The sequence below is a fragment of the Pseudophryne corroboree genome, chromosome 1 (genome assembly GCF_028390025.1).
Source record: "Pseudophryne corroboree isolate aPseCor3 chromosome 1, aPseCor3.hap2, whole genome shotgun sequence".
Taxonomy (NCBI): Eukaryota; Metazoa; Chordata; class Amphibia; order Anura; family Myobatrachidae; genus Pseudophryne; species Pseudophryne corroboree.
This window is the reverse complement of record NC_086444.1, coordinates 1,139,277,879-1,139,291,101: the sequence shown is the minus strand read 5'-3', so window position 1 is coordinate 1,139,291,101 and position 13,223 is coordinate 1,139,277,879. Positions and strand designations below refer to the sequence as shown.

Sequence of the window (13,223 nt, the reverse complement as noted above, 5' to 3'; positions counted from 1 at the left end):
ATTGTGATAGGTTTGATGTGAGTGATCCTATCCCGGATATTATAGGGCGGCCTGGTGGTTTTGTCTGATTTTTGTGTATCTTAGGTAAATAGTAGAACACTGGTATGATGGGATTTTTTGTATCTAAAAAGCCATGTTCCTTCTTCGTCAGTATTCCTTTTTCTAAGCCTTGCGTGAGTAGGTGTTCTAAAGTTTTCTTGTAGTTGGTGGTGGGATCATGTTTGAGGGTTTCGTATGTACCTGTGTCCCCCAATATTCTAAGAGACTCTGTTATATAGTCACTTTTGTCCAAGATGACAATCCCCCCTCCCTTATCTGCTGGTTTGATTATTAGATTTTTGTTATCTGTCAGTTCTTTCAGTGCCCCCTGTTCTTGAGTATTGAGGTTGTAATTGATTTTTTTCGTGTCTATTTTGTCCAGATCTCTGGTGACTAATTTTTCAAAAGTGTCAATCAAGGAGCCTCTCATATGTTGTGGGTAAAAGGTTGATGTTGGTCTCAAATCAGAATGTTTGAATGCGTCCTTGTTTTGATTGTACTCTGGATTCGTAGTGGTGTTGCTGTAATACTTAGCAAGTGTCAATTTACGTGTAAACTTATGCAGGTCTAGGTAAGTTTCAAATTTGTTGAGTTTCTTTGTTGGGGCAAACTTAAGTCCCTTGTTTAACAACGTTATATGTGAGTCTTTTAATGAGGTGGTGCTGAGATTGAAAATCCCTGTTTGGTCTAATCCTGTGTGTTGTGTCTTTTTTGTTGTCTGCCTCCCTCTTCTTCCTCTGGCTCCTCTTCTAGTTCTTCTAACTTCCTTTTGTTTGGTGTGGTCTGTTTCTGATCGCAGGTCTTCAGGCCTGCAATCTTTCCTAAAAAAAACCCTGCACATCCTGTCTGGTCTGATACTGGTAATGTAGAGTTCTTTGTTCCCTGATTTAGGGAAGTGGATGCTTCCTCAAAGTCTGCTGAAACCTGAAAACCTCTTTCTAGTGAAAAACGTGCCAGATTTTCGTAGTCAGTTTCCTCACTCAAACTATAGGTAGAAAAGTCTGTGTCTTGTGTTGTGTCTAAATCCTCTTGTTGTTCACCATTAACCTGCAATGTCCGTCCTAAGTTGTCTTTTTCTGTCTTGCTATGTACCCTGGTCATGTACTGCTGGTATGTCAGGTTGAGTTTTTTGTATAGAGGTGTTTTGTTGCTTAAGGCTGGGCTACATCTTAGTAGGGCCTTTTTAGGTGTTTTGATTGTTTTGTTAAACTTGACTCATCAGTAATATCCTGCAAGTTTCTTTCTATTCAATCAACTGGCCCCTCCCCCCTTTCCATGTGTACCTATTCAGGAACAATTAATCAAAACCACTCCCGCTGGATGTGGGCATAAAAAGCCCACACTAAAGATGGCGAAGACAGACTCCCTGACGAAGGCCAATACCGGCCGATACGCGTTGGAGCGCACACTGCTTTTTTACACTACTTGATTCAATCATTTCAACTGACAGAGCGTGAATCCAAGGACGGAGGAAAGAGAGAACGAAAGAACGACGAGAAATAGACGGGACCCACAGGCATCCGAGACCGGTCACGTGACCCAACCCGGAAGTGCAGGAGATCGCCGGGCCGCGGCCGAGACGGAAGAGACCGCTGGCGGGGGAACGAGGAGACGGAGCAGGAGCGTTAAGGTAAGGGACCCTGTAGGAGGAGAGAAGGCGCGGCGGACAGCACTAACTGTGCTAGAAGCAGCCCCTACCTCCCTCTCCAAGACTCACGACTGTTCTCCTCTCACCAGGGCACCGTGCTGCGCTCTTAGAGCGACAGCGGGGTGGACCGGGCTTAGAGGGGCACAGCCTGTCCAGGAGTCCTAATTACCTAGCACTCACCACACCCCGACCCCTATCGCCAGCGGCAATCCAGGGGTACCCCAAAAATATTTTTCGCATTTTTTTCGCTTTTTTCACCTTTTTAGGATCTTAATACAATTTTCAGTATTAGAATTGACTCTATATTAATTGACTTAAAGCTCTGGACTTTCATTTTTTTGCACACCTTCATGATTCACCCAGAGGTGGGACGCCACCATTCTGGAGTGACCAGCATTCTGTGAAACAACATATATCTTGACCACCAGTTAATCAGTACTACATTTGTTTCATCCCCCGACCCCTCCCCCGGGATTTTTTCCTCCCATTTTTTCTACATGAATATTCTATTATTATTATTAATATTTTTTTTCATAAATTTCTTTATAAATAAAGATATATTCTTCTTTTTTCATCCCATTTCTCTATATTGCTATTTATTTATTAGTTCTAGTTTTCTGACTGCTTATTATATAAAGCATTTAACCAATTGTTATACATTTCACACATCAGGCGCACCTATGAAAACCTTTTGTTAAGCTTTGAGGAAATGACTAACCAACAAAGATTCAGCAGCATCTGCCTAACCTGAGAAGAGGGTTTATATAGCAGGTGCTGTCCACGCCCCACTCAGACCTCACAGACTGTGAGCACAAAAACCAGCACCGGATCCCCTGCCGTGCACAGAGCCTGTAACCACTGCACAGCAAAAGACCCGAACCGGAGTATCAGCTACGCTCAGGTTACTCCGCTAGCACTTGTCTCCCGGTTGCCATGACGACGTGGCAGCACAGAGCAGGAGACCCTAACAGTTTTATCATTTGTAGTGTACAATATACTACAATAACACATTCCTTAGTTTAGTATGTAGAGTTGTGCATTAAATGACTCTTGCGCTCTAGTAACACGTGGCCGGGCAAATTCATTCAACCAATCTAGTCATTGTCACGTTGTCATTAGTCATACTGCCAAACACATTATACTTCATGAATTAGTGGGGTTGTCCACTTTTGGGCAAGTAAAATACAGTAAATATGCGTATAGCAATATAGCGTGGTTAGTCAACTGGTGACCCTGCAAACTGGTCCACAGATTGATATACATATCACGGTGCAGCAGCCTATAAGAATCTGTGGCTGTTCCTGTCAACTGTCACATGTGACAGCAATAGCCAGTAAGAATCAGGCTGATTCTATTACCCGGTACCAGCATTACTACTATTTACGCTAGGCATGTGGATGAATTGGGTGGTGTGATGGCGGAAACTTCAATTTGCAGCATGAAGTAATCTCTGTACTCTGTATTTAGCTGGGGTTGCAGTGCATTCTCCAGGCAGGGAAAGGTACACATTTGTCATCATCCTAATGTCAATGTAAAATGTGAAAGGGGGAGTAATGTGAATAAGGAGCACTACTATGTGGCATAATATAAATAAGGGCTCTACTATGGCATAATGTGGATAAGGGGTACTATTGTATGGCGTATTGTAAATAAGGGGCACTACTGTGTAGCATAATGTGAATAATGTGCTCTACTGTGTGGCATAATGTGAATAAGGGGCTCTACTGTGTGGCATACTGTGAAGAAGGGTCTCTACTGTGTGGCATAATGTGAATAAGGGGCACTATTGTGTGGCATAATGTGAATAAGGGTTTTACTGTGACAATTTGAAATAAGGGGCACAACTGTGTGGCTTACTTTAAATAAGGGGCACTACTATGTGGCAGAATGTGAATAAGGGGCACTGCTGTGTGGCATAATGTGACTAAGGTACTGTACTCACTCCCATTCACAATCGCAGGACTTTCTTTGGACAGCACACACCCTATGGAATGCCCCCCCCATGCACAGTAAGACTTTCCTCTAGCTTCCAAACTTTCAAACACTCACCTCTTCAGACAAGCCTATCAAATTCCAGAACCACCCACCCAACCTTCAGATGCAATCAGATCTAATTACATCCCATCAAGACTGTCTTTGCAATCTGGAGGGATTTCTATGCTATAGACAGCTCAGTGGCGTAACTACTGCCCCCGCAGTCCTCGCGGTGGCTTGGGGGCGAGGGGCTGCGGGGGCGCCACTGATTTAGCACAGATTGACATGCGGACGAGCGTCCGCATGTCAATCTGCGGTCTCCTTCCCTCCGCTGCTGTGTTGGAGGGACACGGAGGGCACAGCGCGCGCCTCTCCCGTGTCCCTCCTGGCTCTCCGGCCGGTCTAATAAAGGAAGTGCCGTTCGTGAGCTCTGATTGGCTCACGAACCGGCACTTCCTTTATTAGACCGCCTGGAGAGCCAGGAGGGATACGGGAGAGGCGCGCACTATGCGCTCCGTGTCCCTCCAACACAAAGGAGCGGTGGGGGGGGGTTTAGGCACTGAGGAGGGCATATGTGGCACTGTGGGGGAATATCTGGCACTGAGGGGAGCAGGCACTGAGGGGGCATATGTGGCACTGTGGGGGAATATCTGGCACTGGGGGCATATGTGGCACTGGGGGGGTATATTTGCACTGGGGGCATGTACCTGGCACTGTGGGGAAATATCTGGCACTGGGGGCATATGTGGCACTGGGCGCACGGCCCTAGCAACAAGCACTACCCCCTAGCAACGAGCATGACACCCAGTGCATGAAACCCCTGGCAACGAGCATGACTACCTGAGCATGAAAATCCCTGGCACCGTGCATGGAACCAAGAGCATGAAACCCCTGGCAACGAGCAGGTATTTTAAAAGTAATTAGAAGCCTTACTGTAGAACTTAATGTGTAATGGGCATTACGGTGTGTGGCATAATGTATCACGGACATCGCAGTGTGTGTCATAATGTGTCAGGCATTACGGTGTGTTGTATACTATATCACGGGCATTGTGGTATGTGGTATAATGTCTCAGGATCATTGCGGTGTGTGTCATAATGTGTCACAGACATTGTATGTGCTATAATGTATCAGGGGCATTGCAGTGTGTAGCATAATGTATAACGGGCATTGCGATTCCTGTCATAATTTGTCACAGGCATTACGGTGTGTGGCATAATGTGTCGGGGGCATTACAGTGTGAGCATATTGTGTCATGTGCATTATTGTGTGTGGCATAATGTCTAAGGGCCATTGCAGTATGTGGCACAATGTATACCGGGCATTACTATAAGGAGGAAAAATGACAAATAATGTAAGGGGCATGAATCAGGATTATTTTTCTTTCCTGTGGTGGTTAACGTCTGGGCGTGCAGGTTGCAAAACTGGGGTATAATGTAGTCTTTTCCTGCATGTTTGTCCCTTTACTAGTGCCAATTATGGGGGGGGGGGGGGGCGCCAAAGAATTTTTTGGCTTGGGGGAGAAAAATTTCTAGTTACGCCACTGAGACAGCTCTTATCCTTGTGTATCCTTCCTATTCCCCTATAGATTGTAATCTTGTGAGCAGGGCCCTCCTACTTCTACAGTATGTCTGTCACTACCCAGTTTGTTTGATCACTGTTGTTTCCAACTGTAAAGTGCAACGGAATATGCTGCACTATATAAGAAACTGTAAATAATAAATAATACATACTGTGTCATGATTATTATTATCCTTTATTTATATGGCACCACAAGGGTTCAGCTGCATCTAACAAAGTTCATAAAAATGTTTGCAAAACAAAGGTTTGATGAAGAAGTGGGTATTGAGTGCCAGTTTGAAATTTTGTAGAGAGGTGGAGAGTTTAATGAGGAGAGGTATAAAATCTGCAGCGTGTGCAAAATCTTACAGGTAGGAGTGGGAGGAAGCAGGGACAGACTGGGGGCTGAAATCGGCCCTGGCTTGTGCGTGCACGCGCGGGCACATAACAGGGACGCACGCAGAGACACTACCGACGGGGGCATGACACGAGTCAGGGGGCGTGGACTTGTGGCCCCCCTTCATTTCCAGGGAGACCAGAGTGCCGGAGGCTACGCTGCGTGTGGCCTTCCCAGATCTCCATGTGACAGGACCGCCCCACCAGCCTATTACCCCATCTGGCATTTGCCAGAAGTGCCATATGGGCAGGCTGGCCCTGGGAGGAAGTAATCCGTAGGCAGGAGAGGCAGCATGCATTTGTGGAGCAAAGAGGATGGGCGGGAGTGTAAGGGGAGATAAGGTGAGAAATGTAAATGGGAGCGGAACTGGTGAGAGCCTTATAAATGAGTGTGAGAAGCTTGAATTGGATTCTGAAGGGGAAGAGGAGAGTGTTGGGCTAGTAAGGAAGATGAGCTGGGCAGCAGCATTGAGGATAGATTGGACAGAGGCGGTAGTTAGGGAGTCCAGATAGATATGATGTGTATAAGGGGCACTACTGCTTGGTTTCAAATTAATAAGGGACTCTACTGTGGCATAATGTGAATAAAGGGCACTACTGTCAGTAGCTGCTGTGCATGGAGACATGTGTGACAAATTGGCGAGCATGGGGACATATGTGACGAATGCTGGTGTCCTGCGGAGGAGGAGTAAGAGGTAAAGAGGTATGTGTGGCTCTGATGGCATATGTGTAATATATGTTAAACTCTACTTAGTGTTCTAATTAAAACTCACATGTTCGGCACCACAAATCTCCCAAAAGTGTCCCACTCAGAATCAAAATAGCAGGTAGGAGAGGTACAGCACCTCCTACTGATCCAAAAAGCCAGCAGACACCATGGCTCACAATAATGAAGGCCTATTCTGTAGGGGGCTGTAGAGGTCTTCCAAAGAGCTATGGACGGCAGTTTGCAAAAATTAACAGTTTTCAAGCATTGAAGGATTTGCTAAACGCAATGCCACCCAAAAGCTGCCAGAAATGTAAAAGTTTAGAAATCTCCATCAAACACATTTCCATCCCAATTTTCTATTATTATAGAATAAAAAGTCACAGAGGTATGGTCAGACCACACAATAGGGATAATCTGTAACTGGCGGGTATGATGCAAAGTCCATTTGTCTATCAAAATCAAATCAGCATGTGAATAGGAATTATGTACTTGGGAAAAGTAAGTATATTCTTTAATAGATGGGGAGAAAACTTCAGCACACATCGTACAAATCATATTCCACCATAAGATTCTGCAAGGTGGCCAACGTGGCAGTGTCCTACTGCGAGCCCTAGAGGCCATTGTTGATGACCTATCCAACTGGGTGTCTGGGACCAAAGTTAAGTCACCCATCATAATCCTAAATCCACGTTTAATCTTCTAGATGGGATGCGTTTAATTTACCGGCTGTCGGGATCAAGGCGGTCAGGATACCGATGCCGGAATACCAAGAGCTGTCAATGCCACCAGCCGAAATTCTGTCGCAACAGGGCTCCTCCCACTCGATCCTGTGGCGAGCGCAGTGAGCCACCAAGCCCGCATGGGGACTCTTAGCGCTCGCCCCGCTGCTGGCATTTTGGCGGCCGGGATGCCGCTGTCGGATATTGACAGCCAGCATCCCATCCGCCAGTCCATACATACAGAACCCTTCTAGACAGCTTCAAGAACATGTACCTGGATTTTCCCAATTCAGATGTGCTAATGTTTTATTTTTATTTTTTTAATGTACTCATAGGTAACACCGTAACTGATAGCAACTAATTAGATACCACATTTTAGCAGTGTGGTGCTGCCATGACAACTAAAATTTAATTGCTTAGTACGGCTTAAAGAAATGTGTTCCACTTGCAGTATTTTATTAAACAAGCCCTTGCAAAACAAACTGGTAGGTTAATTGGCTTCTGACGGAAAAATATTCATCACTCCCTATGTGTTACTGGCCTTAACATTTTCTTCTCAGATATTTTTCAACTGTGGAAAAAAAATGAACATCTTGAAAAGATATCTTAATTTACACCCTGGGAATGAGGAATATCCGAAAGAAATAAAGTAATGAGAAGTGAAATGAGAATATAACAGTGAAGGGAGAGGAACAAATTCTTATTATGATAATCAGAAAAGATACAGGCATAAATTACTGTCAGAAACACCAGTGTTACAGTATATCTGAGAGAGATATCCATTACTGTAGCGGGAGTGGAACACGGGAGCCAGATTACAAAGCAAAGTGACACATGGAAATTATTCAGGTGTATAAATAAAGGTAATAGGGTTACTGGAATTAATAGTTAACGTCTATGACTCTATCTTGTTATTCAGTAATAAAATACGACATTAGGCCTACACTAGCAAATTGTGTCATGTCAATAATGTCATTATATCTCCTCTGCCCCCCATAATTTTTTTCTTTGCAAGTGATTTCTGGCTTGTAACTGTTTTTCTCTATTTATTCATTTATTTATTTATGTATGTAATTTGTGACATACTGTACCTCATCTCTGGTTAGGTGTGATTTGTTGCAACTTGCTTAACAAATATGGAGCTGTAGCAGTGACACATTTAACGCCTCAAGGGAAAGAGAAAATCACCAATGTTGTTTGCATTTGTTAGGAAGTGTGACCAGCTAATCTCAGATGTGTCCTCATTTAACTATCCTTCCGGACGATCATTTGTGTGGCTTTGGGGGAGTTGTATCAAGCTTTCTAAGGAGTGGAGAAGTGGACATGTGGAGATGTTCCCCATAGCAACCAATTAAGTACTACCTGTAATTTTATAAAATGCACTTGATACATTCTAGCTAGACGCTAGTTGCTATGGGCAACTTCTCCACTTCCACTCCTCCACGCTTTGGAAGGTTTGATACATTTCCTCCATTGATGATATGCTGGACAAAAAAAATCTTGTGATAAGGTATCAAAAGCTAGTAGGATACCTTGCTAGGTGATGGTGTGTTATGTTGTCCTTGTACTTCTCCGGGTAAGTCCTTGCTGCTTTGGTTCTTTTTATCCTCTTTTCCCAACAGAGAGGTAAGGAGAATTACTCCAAACACAAATAATTATACCATTCTTTTTAAAGTAAATTTCCTTTGTACAAAAATATTTTTCCACAGAAATTTTTTTGCAATACATCAATTCGAACAATAAAAACACTGACATTATCATCATATACAATACACACCAACAAAAGGTCTATGAGAACTGCAGAGCCTGTGCTGTTGGGGTAGAATGGTATAGCGTCTCACAGATTTTACCTCAGATACAAACACTGTAAGATTCGGAGTACAATTTTCCTTTACAAGAAGTTATAAACATTTGACAAAATGTTACAATTTCTACAAACTTGAAGTTAATAAACTGATTAAGCAGCTTTCATTTTATTTTGCAGCTCTGAGCGGCACAAATGGGACCAGCAATTGGAGAGCATTCTGGTTCTTGTAGTGACATTTGGAGGACCAAGGGGGTGACACCTGGTAAGCTGGCCTCAATTTAGATATATTTTTGCAGGGTGTGGTATAGAAGATCTACAATGTCTAGGTTGACAGTCATTAGGTCGACTACATATAGTCGACATGCAATAGGTTGTCACTGACAAAAGTCAACATGGACAAAAGGTCGACCTATGAAAGGTTGATACAGGAAAAGGTTGAAAGGTAGAAAATGTTGATACATGAAAAGGTTGACATGAGAAATGGTCAACACAAAAAAGATCGACGTGTCATTTTTAAAAAATGTGTCGTTTTCATAGTCAGAGCACAGGGAACCCCAATTAGTGTACTGTATCCCCTTGCATGGCTCGCAGCTGCGGGCTAGGTGCCTTGCTTCGCTACGCACTCAGCATAGGTTACTATTCCAAATCACAGGCCATGTGGATGGTGAAGTATGAAAAAGGTGTAAAAAAATGCCAAAAAAAACACTTCAAAAGTTGTGTGACCATATGTGTTGACCATTGCCATGTCAACCATTTGACCTTTTGTACCTGCCAACCTTTTCCAGTGTCGACCTTTCATAGGTCAACCTTTTGTCCATGTCGACCTTTTGTCAGCATCGACCTATTGACTGTCGACCTAGACATTGTCTGTCTATACATTGGAACCCATTTTTGTAAGTGCTATTATCATGTGGCCTTATAGTAGACAATTATATGGCCCAGAGTGTGTGCTGTTATCATGCAGCGTAGGGACCTCCAGTATCGGAGAAGCCTTGATGTTGGCCTGGAACGTAACCATATCTTTGCAAATATATGTAACTAAGAACTCTGAATTACACCATGTAGTGTTCAAAACTAGATGCCTTGGTGAGCTGGGGAAAACCTGTTTTGTGTATTTTTCTTGCTTAGAATAACCCCTCCCTTTCAGCACCTGAGGGATATTACTAAACTGATTGAGCAACTTCCATTTTATATTGCATACTTATCTACTGTCCAGGAACCTCCAGGAGACTCCTGAATTTTCCTGGGGCTTTGGGTGTACCCTCTTCATAGTGAAATTGTTAGGATGGGGAGAATAGTAACATGTTCTGTTAGGTAGGGGAATGGCCAATATGACATTATTCTATAATAATTATATAATTTTGGCCTTACCCCCTCTTCTTAGACACGTAATTAACATTATTCTGCCACAAGAGGTAGGGCCCTTATGATGTCAATGGCTCGGCCCAGCCCCACCTCTGACCACCTGCAACTCCTCTCTGGCCTTCTCCTGGTGGGAAGTAAGGGGGCGTACAAACCATGATCGTGCTGTTGTGGCCCTGCCATACAACACTGCTGTGAGAGTGACTGTATAGAAGGGAAATGAGGGTGCTGGCATGCCCCCGTCCCTCTTGTCTCCTGTGAATAGACGCTGTGCGCATGTTATTATTAATATTATTCACCGCTGCTCAGAGCAGAGCAACGAGTGACAGAGCCCCCCCCCCCCCCCCCCTACTTCGGGACACTGCTGCCCGTGGGTAGGACAATGGGACAGTCCCAAAAAAATTGGGACAGTTTGGAGATATGCAAATGCCAATATGCCAGTCAAACCAAAGATTTGTCTAAAAATATACAAATCTCTCATGTTTGTATTGGTCCCTAGTTTTAGTTCCTTACTGTATATCATGTTATCATGTCGTCAGCAACCAATAATATACTACTTTAAGCACATTATACCATCTGAGCTTCAGGTGAAAAGATACAGCCCTGCCTGCACCCAGCGGAGTACATTTCAGCTACACATTGAATTAAAGGTCATTCAACAGCGGGAGCTATTTTTAAATGTGTTTCATGAAAGAGAAAGGCTACCAGTGGCTCTCCAGCTGTTGTGGAACTACAAGTCCCAGCTAGTAAGAAGTCTGCAACAAAACACCTGACTGTATGAAGGAGATGTACATATGTGTATATTCAGTATTCCATACAATACTGACCAGAGATTTCTGGGAAAATGATTTATTCTGATCCTTTTCTTCTTACACAGCATCTTTGTTTAAGAAAAATAGTTTTTCCTCTGTTAATAATTTATTTCAGGAACTATGGGGTCTATTTACTAAGCTTTGGAGTAAGATAAAATGGACGGAGATAAAGTACCAGCCAATCAGCTCCTAACTGTCATGTTACAGGCTGCGTTTGAAAAATGACAGGAGCTGGTTGGTTGGTACTTTATCTCCAGCCACTTTATCTCTCTCCAAGGCTTAGTACATAATACCCACCTAGGGCTTGATTCTTAGTCGCATACAGGTCCATATATGGCCACACTCACAATGCAGAGGGATTGCAAACAGAAGGGGTCATTCAGATGTGTTGTTAGTTACAGCGCTATCATGCGTAAAGTACCGATGTTTGATACTTTGCGCATGCGCAGGACCAGTTCTGCACGTGCATGAATGAGTCCTGCGGCGTTGCAAGCAACTTGGCATCAGCAGGGCCGGATTAAGGTCCGCATGGGCCTGGGGCTGAAAATAATCAAGGGCCTACTGTGAGAAGTTGAGGAGGTGTGGCTAATGTTGTGTGGGTGTGGCAAGTGACATATGGGTGTGTACACTCTCTACACTATAAGCCCCAATGTCTCCCAAAATATGTAAAAGTAGAAATACAGCATAACTTTGTGAGGAAATTAGAAATATAATTTTAATTCTTATGATTTATTGCAGCCATGTGACCCGCTGGGCAGTTAATCATCATCATACTGTCATAGTGATGGGCCTCTTTTTATCTGGAGCCTGGAGCTGTAGCTCCATCCGCCCCATTGCTAATCTGGCCCTGGGCATCAGACTGTCAGTGATTGTTTTGGGGGTGGGGAGCGGCTGGCGACGGCGGCATATTGCCACCATTGTGGGGCAGGGACGAGGCCAGGATGGAGATTTCCTGGCTTCTTGGCAGCTCTTGCGGCGGTCGACTTGCCCGACCCCATGGGTCACGCAGCCAGATGACCCTGTACTGCGTCCTTGGATGTAGTACAGATAAGTAATGGGGCAGGAGGTGTGACACCCCCTGCTGCATTACCATATTGATGCTATTGAAGCAGCAGCGATTGCACCACATCTGAATTAGGCCCAGAGTATGTATGCAACCATACTAATTGTGTAGGCATTGCGCAGCCCAACTTTATTCCATCAGCTAGCACAGCAGCCATCACTAGCATTGGCACTTACGGCATGCCTATCCTCAGGGCCGAATTAAGGGGCACTTAGGACAGGGGCCTGGGGGAGGGGAGGGTGTATATTAGATTATGCATACCTCCCAACATGATCCATTCCAGGAGGGACAAAATGCTCTCTACCTGGACTTCCCTTTTAATCTGGCTATGCCTATCCCATGCTGGGTGTAAGAGATCTGTCTGAAATAGGCATGACTCAGGCCATGGTGTAACCCTGGCTATATGCCCACTACATGTCCAGCAGACGGTTCTCCTGAAAATCTGGACTGTTCAGCTAAAATTGGGACATTTAGGAAGTATTCATCAATGTCAGCGGAGAGTTCACAAACACCCACTCATTACTGGTTTGCTAATGCTGTGACTGTCAGTGCTATCATAAGAAATTTCCACCCATCCCTGACCACCTGGAAAAAACAGCTTTCTCAGGCTCATATGCATCTTAATACAGAGGCTTAACTCTGGGAGGCAACAGAGTCATCTGCCGCCGGGCTCCTGCTCTGAAGGGGGCACCTCTCCCATTCTGTAACACCACTGAATGAAGTTAATTGATAGCTGCCGCTATCTTTTCAGTGGCCGACTTCCTCACTGGTCCCTGCACCTTACAAATCACACCCTTTTTACTATACTGTAGATAAACATTTTACAAGTGTCATACCCAGGATTAGAAACCACAACCTATTACACTGGAAGCAGACACCTTACTGATGAAGCTGTTTGCTCCTGTACAGGAAATATGAGAATTCTAACTATATGAAAATACTTCTCTGACAATTACACGTAACTTCATATAGTTACAATTCTCATGCTTACTATTCAAGAGCAAATAGTTCCATCAGTAAAGTTTCTGCTGTCAGTGAAACAGGTCATGGGTTCTAATCTTGGGTATGACTGCTAAGAAATTGTGATTTAAAATAAAAGACAATGAAATGTTTATATATGTTCTCCATACATAC

General features: G+C 44.1%; 1 long non-coding RNA gene across 1 annotated transcript in view; it reads left to right on the top strand.

Moving 5' to 3' along the window:
• Positions 1-13,223, top strand: part of LOC134928455 (uncharacterized) — a 166,290-nt gene that overhangs the window by 73,083 nt on the left and 79,984 nt on the right. Inside the window, exon 3 of the long non-coding RNA XR_010177931.1 lies at positions 9,030-9,114. This is a non-coding gene — a long non-coding RNA (uncharacterized LOC134928455). The remainder of the gene's footprint in view (positions 1-9,029; positions 9,115-13,223) is intronic.